Source organism: Euprymna scolopes, chromosome 37 (genome assembly GCF_053919585.1).
Source record: "Euprymna scolopes isolate OS-2025 chromosome 37, ASM5391958v1, whole genome shotgun sequence".
Taxonomy (NCBI): Eukaryota; Metazoa; Mollusca; class Cephalopoda; order Sepiida; family Sepiolidae; genus Euprymna; species Euprymna scolopes.
In genome coordinates, this window is record NC_136518.1 from 15,656,257 (window position 1) to 15,674,216 (window position 17,960).

Below are 17,960 nucleotides of genomic sequence, written 5' to 3' on the forward strand. Positions count from 1 at the left end.
AAACATTATTACGTACTTACGTGTAATGTCAAAATTAATATATATATATATATATATATATATATATATATATATATATATATATAAAACATATATATATATATATATATATATATATATATATATATATGTTTTATATATATATATATATATATATATATATATATATATATATATTCCAAAACATCACGAAAAATGGTCCAATAGATGTGCAATAAAAAGCAAGATGGCCGACCTGAAAGATAGTGTCATTGAATTGTGCGCAAAGCAACTTAAACAGTAGATTGCAGTTATCTCCCCCTAATTTCAAGCATCTAAAGTGAAAAAATCGCAACTTCGAAAAATTCTGTTTTTACTTATAATTATTTTTCTAGTAGATCAGTTTTCATAATTTTTGGAATGTATACTAATTTCTGCCTGATATAGACGTAATAATGTTTTCTCTTAAATGTGTTTTTCCGAGGATACTCTGTTATAAAGTTGCACCAGAAAATTAAACTAGTAGGACGACGCGTCTCCCAGCATGGAATATAAAATAATGATTTAACTCGAAAAAAATACCCGTCAAATATTTTAGGTTTTAGAGTAGGGGATCACTGTGTAAGGATTTTGGCGTGGGTGGGATGAGGATTATTTTTTTAGTTCCCATGTTTTTACACAATACGAACGGAACTAAGCTAATTTTGTAAACTAAATCAAAAACTTAGTTTATGATTAGTTTATGGTTAGTTTTGGGTTATGTTAATGTTAAGTTTAGGTTTAGATTTTGGTTAGTTTAGAGGAAAAAATGAAAGAAAAGGAACATTTCGATTTGTAATGGGTAGAATTTTCGATAAAGTTCGTTAACAGTTGCTATCGTTACTTTTACTTAGCAAAACACGGGGATTTTTTCACGGTGATGTTTGTTTTGCAAGTCATCGCTATTTTCATAATTGAGGAAACGCCCCATTCTCTTAAAAATCTTAAAAAAAAAAAAAAATGAAAAATCTTAAATTGTACATTTTCCCTATTTTTTTGGCCCTGTCGGTGGGGCATTAGAGTACGCCGACTGCCCCCCCCCCTGCAGAGGGTAAAAGTCCCTCAATGGGGGTCCTGGATATGACCTTAAACTATATCCAGTGGTGAGGCCCCAGCTTGTGGGCTTTGGGGAGTGTGGAGCCACCCTTTAATTACCATTGCTCCAATGCTCCGAGGTCCACTCTGACCCGGAGTGGTAGTACCTGTTAGGGTCCCAACTATGGGTTGAATAGAAACCGACGTGAAAACAACAAATATATTCTATTAAAAAAATTTTTCTTCAAAATCTTTGGATTCGGCATTAAATAACCTGAAAAGGGTTGATATACCGTAAAACAAAAACAACCAACCAACCAACCCTATTTTTATTCAAAACAGAAAAAAAGAAAAGAAAATGAAATAAAACGTCCGATGCTAACCGTAGCAAACATATAAATCTAAATAATTCAAAAGATATTTTTTTTAGATTCGCGCCCTAATAAATCTTTTTAGACTGAGGCATTTTCCATGTAATTTTTACTTACTTTCCACTTTAGCCATCACCTTTAAAATGACGACTTAGTAGGTTTTCAGGTATGCTGTAACACTTAAATTTTCTGCAAATAAATACTTTTCTGGATATTAAGTAATGTAATTTTTAATGTTAAAAGTGGTGGCCATTGTTGTACGCGCAAGTGCGCATATTTCTGGGGCGCGCGTATTTCCAGGGCGCGCATATTTCTGGAACGCGTTTGCACGTACAACAATAAGCCATTACTTATAACATAAGGAATTACATTGTTTAATATCCGGAAAATTATCTATTTGTAGAAAATTTAAATACGATATTCGTTTTTCAACATACCCGGAAATTTACAAAGTTGTCATTTTAAAGGCGATGGTTAGGTGGAGTGTAAGTAAAAATTTACCAAAAAAAAAACAAAAACATAAAAAACAACAACAAAAACAAAAACAAACACATTGGTTCGCGTCAAAATCTCCGGTCAACACCTCGCATCTATGCTAGTTGAAGTTTATATATGATTTTAATATAGGCTACGGCTACTTTTTTTGGTTGAAATAGTTAGCCATTAAATTTATTTTTATATAACGTACTTTGAAAATATTGTACAAGACATCGAAAACACAACTTTTAAAATATGTTGGGCTCGTCCGGGAATTGAACCCGGGACCTCTCGCACCCGAAGCGAGAATCATACCCCTAGACCAACGAGCCATTTATATACGAAGCACAGCAGGTACGTAATCTAATTGTCAGCCATGTGTGGCGTTGGAGATGTGATTCCATTGTTAGATGCGCGATTTATTTTAAGATGCGAAAACAAGTGCTGTTGTCGTTATTTTTTTATTTCCATTTGAAACTTATTTTATTTTCAACAAGTGCTTTTTATATTCTACAGAAAGCAACGGTGGTACCTTTATAGATTAACACCCAACGTTGAATCTCCGAAACCGAAAAAAAAAAAAAAAAAAAAGAAAAAAAAAGAGATTCTACTTCTTTTAGGCGATTACAAGTGAACACTTTGAAAACTTATATAAAAAATAGAATTCAGAGTTCAGGACCAGTTTCGTATATAATTTGATGAAAATGAGATTAATCAATTTTTGTGACATTTTGTCTTAAACGTTATGTAAAACCACAGAAAAGCGCCTAAAAATGTAACCCCCCTAAAAATAAACAAACAAATAAATAAATAAATAAATAAATAAATAAAAACAAAAACGCCCAAGATTGATCTCCCATACAAAAATATATAAATAAAAAAAACTAAAATAAAAAATGGTTAACTGCCCTCAAACGCTAGAATGGTCCGGACATGCGGTAGAATTTTACGTTCAAGTTATACCCGAAACTGATCATAAACATGTAATCGCCTTAAAAACGTAATTTTTTTTTCTATGTGTGTGTGTGCTGGTGGTGGTGGGGGAGGTTAACGGATGCTGTTAATATACAATAATACCGCAACGCGCAACGGTTTCTGATAAATGTTATTGTAGTTGGTTGGTTGGTTGTTTTTGTTTTACGGCATATCGACCCTTTTCGGGTTATTTAATGCCGAATCCAAAGATTTTGAAGAATTTTTTTTTTTAATAGAATATATTTGTTGTTTTCACGTCGGTTTCTATTTAACCCATAGTCGGGACCCTAACAGGTACTATCACTCCGGGTCAGAGTGGACCTGGGAGCAATGGTAATTAAAGGGTGGCTCCACACTCCCCAAAGCACACAAGCTGGGGCCCTCACCACTGGACTGGATATAGTTTAAGGTCATATCCAGGACCCCCATTGAGGGACTTTTACCCTCTGCAGGGGGGCAGTCGGCGTATTCTAATGCCCCACCGACAGGGCCTAAATGTTATTGTAGGAATATTGTACAAAATATAAAATTCCTTGTGCGTTGTTATTATCGGTGATTGCTCACTGGCGAAAAAAGAGCGCGTCTATGGAATCTTTGTGATAAGCAGGTCCCCCAAACTTTCTCTGTTTCATTGATACTCATTTTGAGTTCTCGCACCAGCCGTTTACCATAGCGTTGATAACTGCCACCGTCGTTCTCATGGATTTGAGGAATAATATCCCCCCCCTCAAGTATTCAATTACTAACTCCCGCTCTCCCTGTCGAGGTGTGAATGGTACTATTCCTTTCGGTGTTTTAATTCTCTCAAACTCCCTAGTACTACTTAGGACTTATGAGAGGGACCACGTGAAGGTTGCCAACATCCCTAAGTGAAAATGTTTCTGTGTAACGAAAAGGGCAAACTTGGCATGCCAAGGTTGTCAGTCCGTGTCGTTAATCCCATAAGCACTGCTGCTGCTGCTGCTGCTGTTGCTGCTGCTGCTGATGATGATGATGAGGTTTATTGTGACTAAAATTCCAGAAAAAATATCCTCATCAGTAAAAAATCATAGGTAAACGGCTGATGCAATAACACCAAGTATGTCAAAGCAATGAAACGGAGTATACTGGAATTCTGAAGAGACTTGCTGTCACTCAGACTCCAGAGAAATACACTGGTTTCTTTAGTGAGTAATCATCGATGACGACTGGTGTGAGGACGATCACAAGTGAGTCGACTGGATGTGGTTGACTTCATGACTCTAAACTTTTACATAAGCTCTATTATTGAAATTGACAACTCTACAACATGAATCATAGATGTAATTTAATTAATCGCTTTACTGCGGTTTCATTGAATTTTTAATTCTCAGAAATGTATAGATTACTGTGCACCGAGCGCATACCATAATACTCACTTTGCTGCACCTTATCGCAATAAAGTTCCATAAAAAGTTCCAACCAAATTCGTCCAATAGTTTCTGAGAAAAAAATGAAACGGACAGAAAGGCTATGAGAAATTAAGGAACTTTGTGTGTGTGTGTGTGTGTGTGTGTGTGTGTGTGTGTGTGCGCGCGCGTCCGTGTGTGAGTTCGTTCCGCATGGACTACTAAACGGCTGGGCCGAGGTTTTGAAATTTCACACAAATGTACTTTATGTGCCTTAGATAAGTTTTGCATCGGAATGTCTTCGATAAGCATCGATGATCGATAATCGATAAGTATCGATAATCGATAGGCGAAAAAAATTCCGATGAAAGAAGGAACAGACGATTTTTACTAAAGTTAACGCCTTATACAGTTTAACATCACAAGTGCATTTAAGAAATTTTATTTCCACACAAGCATACGGGCTCGACAGATAAAATGAACAATAGGCCCTTTGATATGACAGGGGCAGCGCAGCACGTGCGAAATGAATGTTTATATTTAGAACGCAATTGAACAATGATACTTGATCTTTTTCTTTTAAGACTTTACTTCAATCCATTATATAAAAATAATTTTAAAAAAATCAAAATTAGGTTCTCTACAGTGCAAACTACAATGTATGTAAACTACGAAGTATTGTAGACTAAGTTACTGCAAAGAGGCATGTGAAACTTACTCCCGGTGGGTGCACCGCGGTGGGTGCACCGCGGTGGGTTCCCAACTAGAGCAGGCAATTAATCGATTTAATTGAAAAATTGGCAATTTCATTGATTTCGATGATAATACAATATAGGAGAGTGAAACATTCGTTGATCATCATTCCATCCTGGGCAACGTCGGGTCTCTCTGCTAGTACACACACACACACACACACACACACACACACACACACATATATATATATATATATATATATATATATATATATATATATATATAATGCGCCGAGTCGTAGAAATTTCCAGGTTGGTACCTGAGGGCGCATTAATTCGCTGGGAGAGATCTACCCTCAGTCTTCTTTAAGACATACATCTAGAGGAAGAAAACTCTGATGTAAAAACCTGCGTTATACTGTATACTCTGTCCTGTGGCAGTCATCTGCACCGACAAAGGTTAGCAGTAATTCCAAAAAGTGTGGTTTGTTCTACACAAAGCCTTCACCACTACAAACAAATCATCTGCCTTGATTTCCGAACATCTTAGTTGTTGTGGCGGAAGCTCATACATCGACATCGAGTCATTATATATATATATATATATATATATATATATATATATATATATATATATATATATATATATATATACTAGCAAAAGTACCCGTTGTTGACTGGGTTCAAAAACAGCCTACAGAAAATGGACTCTGATTTATGAAAGTATGATAGGTTATGAAAAGGAAGGGTTGTAATGAGATAGCTTCGAATTTGGGGGTATCAAAACCAAAGCAAAATATGATGAAAGTAAAAATAAAATAGATAAACCCCATAATTTATTATACCATACCTGTTCACACTGAAACACTTATCACAATATTCTGTGGATCTATATTAAAAAACCTTGTTAAACTTTGTGACATATTTCCATTCTATGGAGGTCAGGCGCGAATGAACATCCCATAATTTTATGATACTATATTTCTTCAAACTGAAGCATAATTATCAAAGTATACTTACGCAGATAGATATGGAAAGTCTTTATTAAAGTTTGTGCCTATTTCCATTCTATGGATGCCAGGCGCGAACGCAGACCCCACAATTTTATTATACCATCCCTATTTAAATTAAACATACTTATCAAAGTATTCTTACGTACATCTATATCAAAAACACTTGTAAACGTTTTTTTTTTAATTTTTAAACTTTTTATTTCCATACTTTGTGGACGAAGGCGCGAAGGCAGACCTCACAATTTTAATGAACCACCGTTCTGCCAGATCAAACATACCCATTTCTGTGTCTCGATACATTTTCTTCGGCTGAAGAAAGTAAACAAGGCGCGATCATTGTTGATCACTTGTTGATTCGAGACCGATGGTACCTATGTTGTTAGACACACACACACACACACACACACACACACACACACACACACAAACACACACACACACACAAACAAACACACACACACACACAATCACATATACATATTTTTTTTGTTCGATTAATTCCAGTTCGGGGGGGGGGGCACTTCTAGGAATTGATGATATCGTGAAAGCGCCCAAAGTGCTAACGCTTAATATAATTAATGTGATAATAATCAGTTCATGTACATAATATCCCCTATATATATATATATATATATATATATATATATATATAAATGTACGACTGGGGACTGTTTGTAAATTCCATACTTCCATAGAACTTCCTCCTTCGGAGGAAACAGTTTAGTGCTGTTTCTCACACACATTCGTATAGGTTTGAAAAGGAATATTTTTCTACTATATTCATATAAGTACATATCATTACTTACAATCAACCCATTCATTTTTACAGTCGTAAATGCAAACGTTATACAAAGTAAAAACAAAATTACTTTAGCACGAGTGGGGTTCGAACCCACGCGGACATTCGTCCATTGGAACTTAAGTCCAACGCCTTAACCACTCGGCCATCGTGCTATATATGAACTACTTTTTGTAGTAGCTTTTGTCTCTTTAACAGTTTACAAGTTTCTCATGCGATTGTTGCTGTTGTTTTTGTTTTTGCTTTTGTTTTGTTTTGTTGTTGTTTTTGGCCTACTTTTGGGTAGTCCGCCTCCTAGCAGTGTTTCCCGTTGTGTATTAAGCGAGGAAAAACAGGCGCTTGTATAGATTGGTGATCTTTTAAACCGACGCATTTCAAGTGAAAACATTATTACATACTTACGCGTCATATCGAAATTAATATGAATTCCAAAATTTACGAAAACCGATCAAGTAAAAAAAAAATAATTAAAAGTAAAAATAGAATTTATCGAATTATTGAGTTTTACCGCATGTTTTACGCGAAAGAGTTGTGCGACCAATTGAGTATAAGAAACTGAAAATTCTTAAAATTATTAATTGTTTGTTAATCAATCTTTTTGGTAATTCAAAACAAGTTAAAGTAACGAAATGTCACAATAGAGAACATTGGATAACGAAACATTTATTGAATTTTATTGAGATTGTTTAAAAATTTAGAAACAATATTTTAAAATTAATTATGCTTAAAATTTACAAATTTCAAAATAATTATTTTTAAAAGAAATATTTTTTTAAAGTACACAAATAATATTCAGTTTAGAATATTATGAAATGGATGAAATATATTAAACAGAAAACCCCCATTAAACAGAAAAAAACAAACAGAAAAAAACTTGTGTTAATATATCTAATATATTATTTCAACAAAAGAAATTCATTTATAGAAATATAAAACAAAAAAAATCATTTTTTTTGTTTTGTGATGGCACAAACAAACAAAAAAATATTTAAAGATATGTAAAAAATAAGTTTATTTTTTAATGTTAAAACTAAAAAAAAAAAAAAAAAATTTAAAGAATTGTAACAAAAAATAAAGCTAATTATTCTTTTAATTGTTTAATGATAACACAAGAAGTATGCAAACACACCTCAACATGGTATCGCACTTTCGTCCTGTACATCAACTGTATTTATTTCCGCCATCTTTATTTTGGGGGCGCAATTGTTAGAGATTTAGGGTTTGTATTACTATACACATAGATTCAAAAAAGTTGTCAAAAAACAAATATATAACAAATAAATGTTATAAAAGGCAAGATAAGTTACTTTTCTACGAAACTGGATAATTTTTTTAGTGTTTTTATTAAATGTAAAATGTTTCTCGGCTTGAAAAACACGCAGTATGTATTTGAAAAGTAAAAATGGCGGCGGACTTTGTTGAACACGTTAAATTTGGGAAAATGGGTTAAAACTGAAAAACTATACAAAATACTGTTAGAAACTCACTCAATATGTGTTACCGTGACATATATTCGGTGCGTTTTTAACAGAATTTTTTAATTTAGTTTTTTAGTTATGACTCATTTTCTAAAACTTAACGTGTTCAACGCAGAGTCCGCCGCCATTTGTATTTTTCAAATACATACATCGGTAAGCACTGTGTTTTTCGAACCGAATAAACATTTTACATTTAATAAAAACACTAAAAAATTATCCAGTTTGGTAGAAAAGTAAATCTTGCCTTTGATAACATTTATTTGTTATATATTTGTTTTCTTGACAACTTTTTCCAATCTATGTGTACAGTAATACAAACCCGTTATTTTATTTTTTTTTTATGTATTACCAAAGATGAAAACAAACAATACTTCTGGCGAGTTAACGCGCACTCACTTGTGCCACTTTAGGCACACAATGGAACCATTCTACTTGATTTGGCAAAGTTGTAGTGTACTTAACAACGGAAAAATTGCAAATAAGCAAAATATGTAATAAATAACGTTATGCATTTTGTACCATAGACAACAAAACGAAATTGCGTTTTAATTTATTTTAAAGCGTTTATTTACTATGAAGTACAACGTAGTGCCTTAGATTAGACCAAGAAACAGTGGCTACTTTATTTCGATTTTCGCCTTTCGCTTTTATAATGAAGAAACGCCACTTTAATCGTTGTTTATTTCTGTTTGGTACAATCCACTGATAGCGACCCATGACCACGAATTCAGATACACTGCATATAAACAAGAAAATTCAATATCATTGAGACTACACTATCCCGTCAAGTGATCATTGAAAGTTAGTACCCCCCCTTTTTTTGGATAGGAAGGGGGTAAGAAAGGAAACTATTCTCCTAAGAAATATTTGACCTTAGCGTTGTTGGGGGCAGGTAACCTTAGCTACAAAACTTGCTGTTCGCAGTAGCAGGCAACAAACCAACGACCCGGTGTGGGCGTCACTTTTACGAACGGATGACTAATTCGTCGACAAAGAAAACGAAACTGCTGATATAAAAACACAGCAGTTTTTTTTTTCAACAGCTAAAAACACGCACTTCGCTTCTTAATTGGCGAAAACTATCAAACGTCTTTAGCTGTATATGTAGAAAAATAGATAAGAAGAAGCTTAAAAAGGTTTGGAATAATAATAGTTATTGTAATTAACCATTTTCCAGTTAATAATTACTTAAACATACCAAAATACTAATAATAAAGTTATGTATTTAACTGTTGCATATACCTCGAGCGCTTATCACCCAGCACGATGGCCGAGTGGTTAAGGCGTTGGACTTAAGTTCCAATGGACGAATGTCCGCGTGGGTTCGAACCCCACTCGTGCTAGTTTCTTTTTTTTTTAATTCTTTTTTTTTAATCTTAAATAATTGCGATAGACCATATCCTAAATTGTGACGCTGTTTTTTTTCTTTTTCTTCTTTTTTTCTTTAGATAAATACGATTTGTCTTCATAATAAATCAAACACATCCAAATTATCCGCACTAAAGCAAAAACTTTGCTCCGTTTAGGATTAGATTATGATTACATTAAGTTAGCTAAGTGTAAGGTTACTGTTAGGTTAGAGTTTAGTTCAAATTTTGTAGAAATACCGAAGTTTAAATTTTAACTGTTACTAGCAAGGCCGGTATACCGGCATAGTCCCGGAGAGTAATGAGGAATCATTTTCACTCTTGTATACCGCCTTCATTTTTTAGTTCTTATTTCTAATTTATTTTCAAATTATGCAAAGAAAATAAGTGTTTGTTATTTGCAACACACACACACACACACACACACACACACACACACACACACACACACACACACACACACACATACATATATATATATATATATATATATATATATATATATATATATATATATATATATAATTCGAAACTCCGCTAAATAAGGTTTTTAAAGTTCCCCTACACTCCTTGTCATACAATTAAAAAAATTAATACCTTCTTTACATGTTTTTCGAAAACTTGAATAAATTTTCAATGAGAAGATTTTTCTATAAAACACACACATCTCTCTCCCCCCTCTCTCTCTTTACTACACACACACACACACACACACACACACACACACACACACACACACACATATTTAAATATGCATGAATAAAAAATCAATACGAAAAATATATAAATGTTTATATCTTTTCTGTATTTATTTCCTATGTGTTGACGTGTAGGAATACAAAAAGTGTTTTGAAAACCCCCCCAAAAACAAGAATGTTTCCTTCAAAAGCACATCATTTCCGACCGATCCTTCGATCTTCCTCAGTGTGAATGATATATATATATATATATATATATATATATATATATATATATATATATATATTGCAAATAACAAACACTTATTTTATTGGGCAAAGACGACTGACACAGGTTAGGAAGGCATTAGAAATAACATAGATGGATTAGGAAATTAATTACTTTGGAGCAAAAAAAACTAGATCTAATATCCAAAACGTTTTAGTCTTTTTTTTTTTTCTGAGCGAGGTGATGTTTGATCAGCACTGCTGGAGAGCCATGATAAAAGATAATATTTTTTTTTTTTTTGTAAATTCCCGAAATAGTTTTTCATGGTAAACAACTGATGATCCGCATTAGGATTAGCGTAAGTTCTGGGAATAAAACTAATACAATGATTGCAAGAGATTGATTGATTTACAAGCAAAATTGTTTTCAAAGGAAGGACTTGAGATTAAAAGTCTTCTTTTTTTTTATATAGAACTTCAATATATAACCGATTCCGATACAATTACCGATTCCGTATTAAATCCCCGATTCCGATACAATTACCGATTCTGATTCCGATTCTTTCTAAATCTCTACATATTTAACTATAAAGTTGTTAATTTTTCACGATTACCATAAAAACACGTTAAATGTGCAGATATTTTATTAAACGTAAGGATACACTTGTGAGCGATGATCTATTCATTTTAGTTTTACTTAATAGGTTAAAATCAACAGATATTCACTATTTTAGTATTACTATCAGCGGTGGAATATTTCTATTTAAAGAAAATCAAATAAAAAAAGAACAATTTAAAGAATCGTTGTTGGCATCGGAAAATAGGCACAACTTTTTCCGATTCCGATACCGATTCCGATACCCCAAAAATTTCCGATTTTTTTGGATTCTCGATTAATCGACCCAATACTAATATATATATATATATATATATATATATATATATATATATATATATATATATATATATATATATATATATTAATATTATATATATATATATATATATATATATATATATATATATATATATATATATATATATATATATCTCCAATACTAATATATATATAATAATATAATAATATAATATAATATAATATAATATATATATTTATATATATATATATATATATATATATATATATATATATATATATATATATATATATATATATATATATATATATATATATATATAAGAGGAGTAAAGGTTCGTATTTTTTAACTCACGAAGGTGATGAGATGAGCTACAAAGATGGGGGTGGTACCATTAAAACGAGCAAACTTTTGTGCTCCAGAATCTATTTTTCTACATAATCAGCCTATGTCACCGTAACATATTGAACGCGTTTCTGACAGTATTTTGTATAGTCTTTTTATTTTTAACTCATTTTCTCAAACTCAACGTGTTCAACAGAGAGTTGGGCGCCATTTAAAATTTTCCAATACATCGGTAAACACTGTACGTTTTTTGAGCTGAAAAACATGTTACATTAAATAAAAACACTAAAAAAATATCCAGTTAGGTAAAAAAGTAACTTATCTTGCCTTTGATAAAATTTATTTGCTATATATTTGTTTTTTTTTTTGACAACTTTTTCGAATCTATGTGTGTAGTAAGACAAACCCAAATAAACTAACAACAAAAAACAAAACATTAACAACAAAAACAAACAAACAAACAAACAAACAAAAACGAAAGTAAAATCACTCCGGGCAATGCCGGGTAGATACTGCTAGTATTATTAAATACTTTTGATTAAGCATGATGCTTAATCAAAAGTATTTAACAAAGAATAATATAAAAGTGGGTTTTACAATTTATATCTAATACTGCATGTGGGGAATGGAAAGAGAAGTATGTCTTATCCAGCCGTCATATTTGTAATTTGTCTAAAAATAACAAAAGAGGTGAGATTTACGTTAATATTTCGGAAAAAATACGTTAATTTCTCAACCAATGCCCCCAGTGAGATTCGAACTCACGACCCCTGGTTTACGAGACCAGTGCTCTGAACCACTGAGCTATAGGGGCAGACGATCAGCAGCCGTACAGCTTAATGATTTATAGGATTGTGTCCTTTTCTACGTTGATAACCGTTTTATGGCGTTTACGCTTGGACTGACTGTTTTTTGTTATTTGTTTTTAAAATTGTCGTACTTGACCTTCAAGTCCTTGTGGAAACAAGAGAAATCTATCTAGACTGAGGCAAATATAAGTAAAAATTATCCCACGCTGGCAACGGAAAAATAAAAAAAGATTTTTTTTTTATTATGCGATTTAACGTCAACACCTTTCAAACACCTGCAAAAAAAAAAAAAAAAAAAATACAAAAAAAAACGACAAAATAAAAAAATACAAAAAAAAAAAGACAAAAAAAAAAGGAAGTCTAATGTAAAATAATCACCACCTTCCTAACCAGAAGGCATTATCGATTGCTAGATTCTCGATCACATAGCCTAGGACAGAAGGAGTAACCATTGTTTTGCATGGTGGCCATTTTGGAAATATAAAAACACGGCTATGTGGTCAAGAACTGGGTGATCATTTTAGGTTCAATGCATTAAATAAAGCGACCACCCACTAAACTGTTTTGTTTGTTTATTAATGCTTTTGTTTGTTTGTTTAATGATGTTTTTTTTATGTTTTAATTTAATTTGTCTCTCTCTCTCTCTTGCATTTTTAAGGTATTATCTTTCTCTCTCGCACGCGCGTGCACACACACACAGTGTGCCTATTTGGGGAGCTAGCTGGACTGGACTTGTGTCTAACTTTGTCCGGTAAGCGTTACAAGAGAGAGAGAGAGAGAGAGAGAGAGAGAGAGAGAGAGAGAGAGAGAGAGAGAGAGAGAGAGAGAGAGAGAGAAAATTGGTCAAAAATATTTTAGGTTCTTGTCCAGAATCCCTCCATATTGAAAAACAAAAATTAAAAAAAAAAATACACTGATACTCATGACAAAATGAAAATATATTTGAAAAAATCTCGAAAATTGATCAAGTAGTTTTATTTTTATAAAGGAAATCATTTTAAAGCGATTAATGGGAATTCGTAGGCATTACAACTTAAATCTCGCAAGTTTGAATTATTGTTGAGTTATCTCCCTTTTTTCATTTAGATTGTTTCCAAATGGCGAGCCAGACAGCCGTTCGTCCGTTGCTTATAAATTTTGATTTTCTAATTTAAAAATCGAACAACTTGATAAATTTACGTGATTTGGGGAATATGCTGTTTTTGTTTCGTTACGAGAACGAGCACATACATCATACAGATTATTTTTTTTTTTTTTCATATGGGAGAAATTCTGAAAAACAACCAACATTTGATTTTATTATGTGTAACATATGTGCTCTGATTTAAAAGACTTATATGCGTGTTAAGTTACCGCAAGCAGTGGTTGTGAATAAAGTAATAAGGGGCCAGGCATCTTGTTATTTCAGCAAGTAAGATTGCAACTGACACGTAAGAGGCTACCGTGATTAGGGGATAGATTTATAGGAAACATCTTCAGCAAGATGTTTGTTCACATCACACTTAAATTTTTGCATGTTGGTGCATTCTAGAAAAACAGGAACGGAGAAATTTAAAAGGAAAGTCAATAAGATATTAGAATGATTTCCGGCATTAAATGCATTAAATGTCCGTTAATATTTAGACTACTCGGACTACTGTTTTTTTTGTTTGTTTTATTATTTATTGATTTATTCTTTTACATAATAGTTGCTACTTATTAAGGCACAGAGGCCACTCGAGGATAAGGGTTGAATAGGGAACAGTAGTCAATGGGACAATATCGTAGTAATCGCATATGTTCCCATCTAGATTGTTATTCGCATAACGTTTCGGTTGATGTAACCTCCGACCTTCTTTAAATGTATCTTGTTGAACTCGGGAGTCTTTCAGTTGAACTCGGAAATCTTTCAGTTGAACTCCGGAATCTGTACGGAATTTCGAAGGTAAGTACCTGTGACTTAATAGATAAAGTAGAAGGCAAAAATTCAGTTGTAAATGACACTCTTGTGGAGGTTGAAAGTTCAATCCTAAGTGCGGACGATACTCAGAATACAATTCTGAATTACTTAGGACTTGCACTCGACCATGGCTGACGGAACGAGAACATACGACCCCGGTTCTGTTTATGGTCGTCTCTGAACACGTGTCTTCCAGGATGATGGCATTCGGATGAGCATTAAGACAGCGGTATACAAATTTGTCGTACTCCGAACGCTTCTTTATGCTTCAGACATGGACGACGTATCGTCGCTACTTAATGGCTCTGGGAAACTTCCATTTTCGTTGGCTTCTGAACACTTTTTAACAGGTTCCGTTTGAAATTCCGTGCAGGTTTCAGAGTTCGACAAGATTCCCGTTCTCAGCATCCGTGGGGAAAACTTTGTAAAACGTCAGCAATTTCACATACCTCCTGGGTTTGACCTTCACTCCTAACTTGAGATGGAAAACTTGCTTAAGATCCGTTACTGGTAAGATTGTTAGATCATTCAACCACCCGAGAAGGTATGTCACTTCTGATACAATCCTCTGCTTGTATAAGAGCCAAATACATCATAACGTGGAGTACTGTTGCTGTTAGATAGAGAATGGACCAAGAGAGAGAGAGAGAGAGAGAGAGAGAGAGAGAGAGAGAGAGAGAGAGAGAGAGAGAGAGAGAGAGAGAGAGAGAGAGAGCTGTTTAAATCACATAGTTAGACACGTAGACCGGAAGTCAAGATCAGCTGAATGGATTGCGTGTGAGTCATGTGATCAGGTTTGCTGAATCGTTGAGATTTGATTTGGACTTAGAAGAGAACGGACGGCTTCCCGTTGTCTCCTCTCCTTCACTGGGGGGGGGACGAACGCTGACGTGTGTAGAAGAAGAACCCACACAGGCCAATTTCACTTTCCACCTTCTGCAAGACATCTGGGAAAGTGAAATAAACTATAGAACCAATTCCTTGTCTTGAAGCGATTGAATCTTCATCCCAAAACAGGTATCAAGTCTCCCCCCAGGACGAAAAATTCCAGATAGTCCAACATCGAAGAAGCAGAGGTAGGTTCTGAAAATACATGTCATTCACACACAACATTAACTCTGACTAGACGATGACATACGATTCCCTTTATAATACAACATACATATATAATATAACACGTCATATCTTCTAATCCATTATTAGAGATAACGTAACATTGCGACATCTAGGGACGGAGCTGCTAAGAGTACCCTTTCCAACATTTGTTGTGTAGCGAGGTACATATATTTCGGGGACTCAGAACAGAAGATAATAACGACATTTATATACATTACACAGTTCATATTTATAACACATAAGAGGTGCGAATTCATGATTGAAGGAGGGGAATGTGTAATACATCAGAGGGGGAGGATCATTATTTATGATGGAAGAGGGGACACATTATTTGGAAGGAGGGGTATACAAAGTTCGTTTACAAGATAATGGACAGAAACACATTTACCTTTTCCTTTTGGCTGGAATGACGACAGACAAAGACAGCAGTTTACAAATATTAGATGATTATTCATACCAACTGGATGATTGATGATTGTCAATAATATTGTTTTGTTATTTGCGAGAACAATGCCAATCGTTCTGCATTCCTAGGATTTCGAGATCTATTATCTTTTAACACTTGCCTACTGGGTTCGATTCTAGCCTTTTCCAAATATCATTTTCAAACTTATCAAGTTTTGCTTTCTTACTTGCTGGGGTCTGTCCCTTTTCATAACACCTTGACGGGATTCAAAATGGCTTCGAAATCTAGTTGGGAAAAAACCTCTTCTTCACCTTACTTCCTCTTTCTCACAGAAGAGATGTTGCTAGTCTATCTCTCTCCTATCGTTATTTTTATTACGTTCTCAACTGAGCTCCAATCTATGCCCCCTAGAACATTTGCAACAGATACTCATCCAGCTACAACTGCGAACGATTTCCATTACTATCTACCTACCCCTAAAAGTAAACGTAAAATCCACGAGAAAAATTTATTTACTCTAACTACTCGTCTGTGAAACACAATATCGCAGGACTGCTTCCCACCTGACTATAACATGGACGTTTTCAAGTCTAACGTGGACAAGCACCTGCTGCGCCATCGTCTTAAGTAAACAAACATAACCCAAGTTCCACCATTACTGATCATCACGGTATTGTCTCATCAGTCACCTGACACGCATTAACCTTATCCCCGAATAGCCTTCAGGCATTGATAAGTGGTGACCCATGATCTAGTAAAAAAAAAAATATACATCGGAAGCTATTTTTCATCATGTGCTGACATCCAAGGTGAGATTTAATATTGGCTAAAACGCGGCGGTGCTGCTTATGGTAGTCTCTGAACACGTGTCTTCCAGGATGATGGCATTCGGACGAGCATTAAGACAGCGGTATACAAATTTGTCGTACTTCCAACGCTTCTTTATGCTTCAAACATGGACGACGTATCGTCGCTATTTAATGATTCTGGGGAACTTCCATTTTCGTTGCCTTCTGAGCATTTTGTACATCAACTGGTGGGGCGGGACTACCGCACCAAAATCAGTGTCCTCTAGAAGGCTGAGATCACTAACGTTAAAATGTTCGTCATTAAAAGTTAACTGAGATGGAGTGGCCACGTTGAGTAGAATACCAGACACCCGACTGCCGAAGCAAATTTTCTATGGCCAACGTATGAAAGAAGGCTGTAATCAGGGTGATTAGAAAAAACACTGCACAGATACCCCACATGCCAACTTAAATAAGTGCAGTTTTGACTCCAACTTGTCGGATTTACATACTAAGAACAAACCACTTGTGTAACATAGCGCGGACGCGCGTGTGCAAATGCACACGAAATGATGTCACCAAAAGAAAAAAAAATTATCAAAAGAGAAAAAGAATGGTCACGTTAGAAACGTGGATGACGTTCGCGATCACGTGCGAGACGTGAATGATTCTCGAGAAGACGATCACGTGAGGGACGTCACAGCGGTTACAAGAGAATGAAGAAAATGAATGTCGTTATACAAAACAAAAAGCGAGTTGAAGTTATTTCCTACTTTTTGGTCTCCTTTGCAACGAAATATACAACGTGTTGGTTCCCGGACGACGTTACACTTGGGGAGAGATCGCAGCCGAGGAAACAAATACTTTTTTAAGAAAGCCGCTTAGCTGCCCTCGAGGAGAAGAGGCATAGACGAAAGCACGTGTCAGTGGCAAGGTGCAGTTAACGCTTCTCACATCGCGACGATTACCATCAAAACGCCTTACTCTTATACAAATCAATAAAACCGTCTGAAATACGTTACATATAGCATAGCTAGTGCTAAACTAAGCTCTAATCTATGCTATCCCCCACCGAAAACATTCACAACAAACTTTCATCTTGCTACAACCACTGTCAACAATTTTCCCTACTCTCTATCTGTGTCTAAAACTAAATGCACATTCCACGATCAAAGTTTC

General features: G+C 34.5%; 4 non-coding genes across 4 annotated transcripts; 1 reads left to right on the forward strand and 3 right to left on the reverse strand.

Annotated features, from left to right (window-relative positions):
* Positions 1 to 2,161: 2,161 nt before the first annotated feature.
* Trnap-cgg (transfer RNA proline (anticodon CGG)) lies at positions 2,162 to 2,233 on the reverse strand. The gene has a single exon. It is a non-coding gene; the product is annotated as a tRNA-Pro (tRNA).
* Positions 2,234 to 6,822: 4,589 nt separating this feature from the next.
* On the reverse strand, positions 6,823 to 6,905 carry Trnal-uaa (transfer RNA leucine (anticodon UAA)). Its single transcript has one exon. It is a non-coding gene; the product is annotated as a tRNA-Leu (tRNA).
* A 2,583-nt stretch (positions 6,906 to 9,488) lies between these two features.
* On the forward strand, positions 9,489 to 9,571 carry Trnal-uaa (transfer RNA leucine (anticodon UAA)). Its single transcript has one exon. It is a non-coding gene; the product is annotated as a tRNA-Leu (tRNA).
* Positions 9,572 to 12,463: 2,892 nt separating this feature from the next.
* Trnat-cgu (transfer RNA threonine (anticodon CGU)) lies at positions 12,464 to 12,537 on the reverse strand. Its single transcript has one exon. It is a non-coding gene; the product is annotated as a tRNA-Thr (tRNA).
* Positions 12,538 to 17,960: the final 5,423 nt, after the last annotated feature.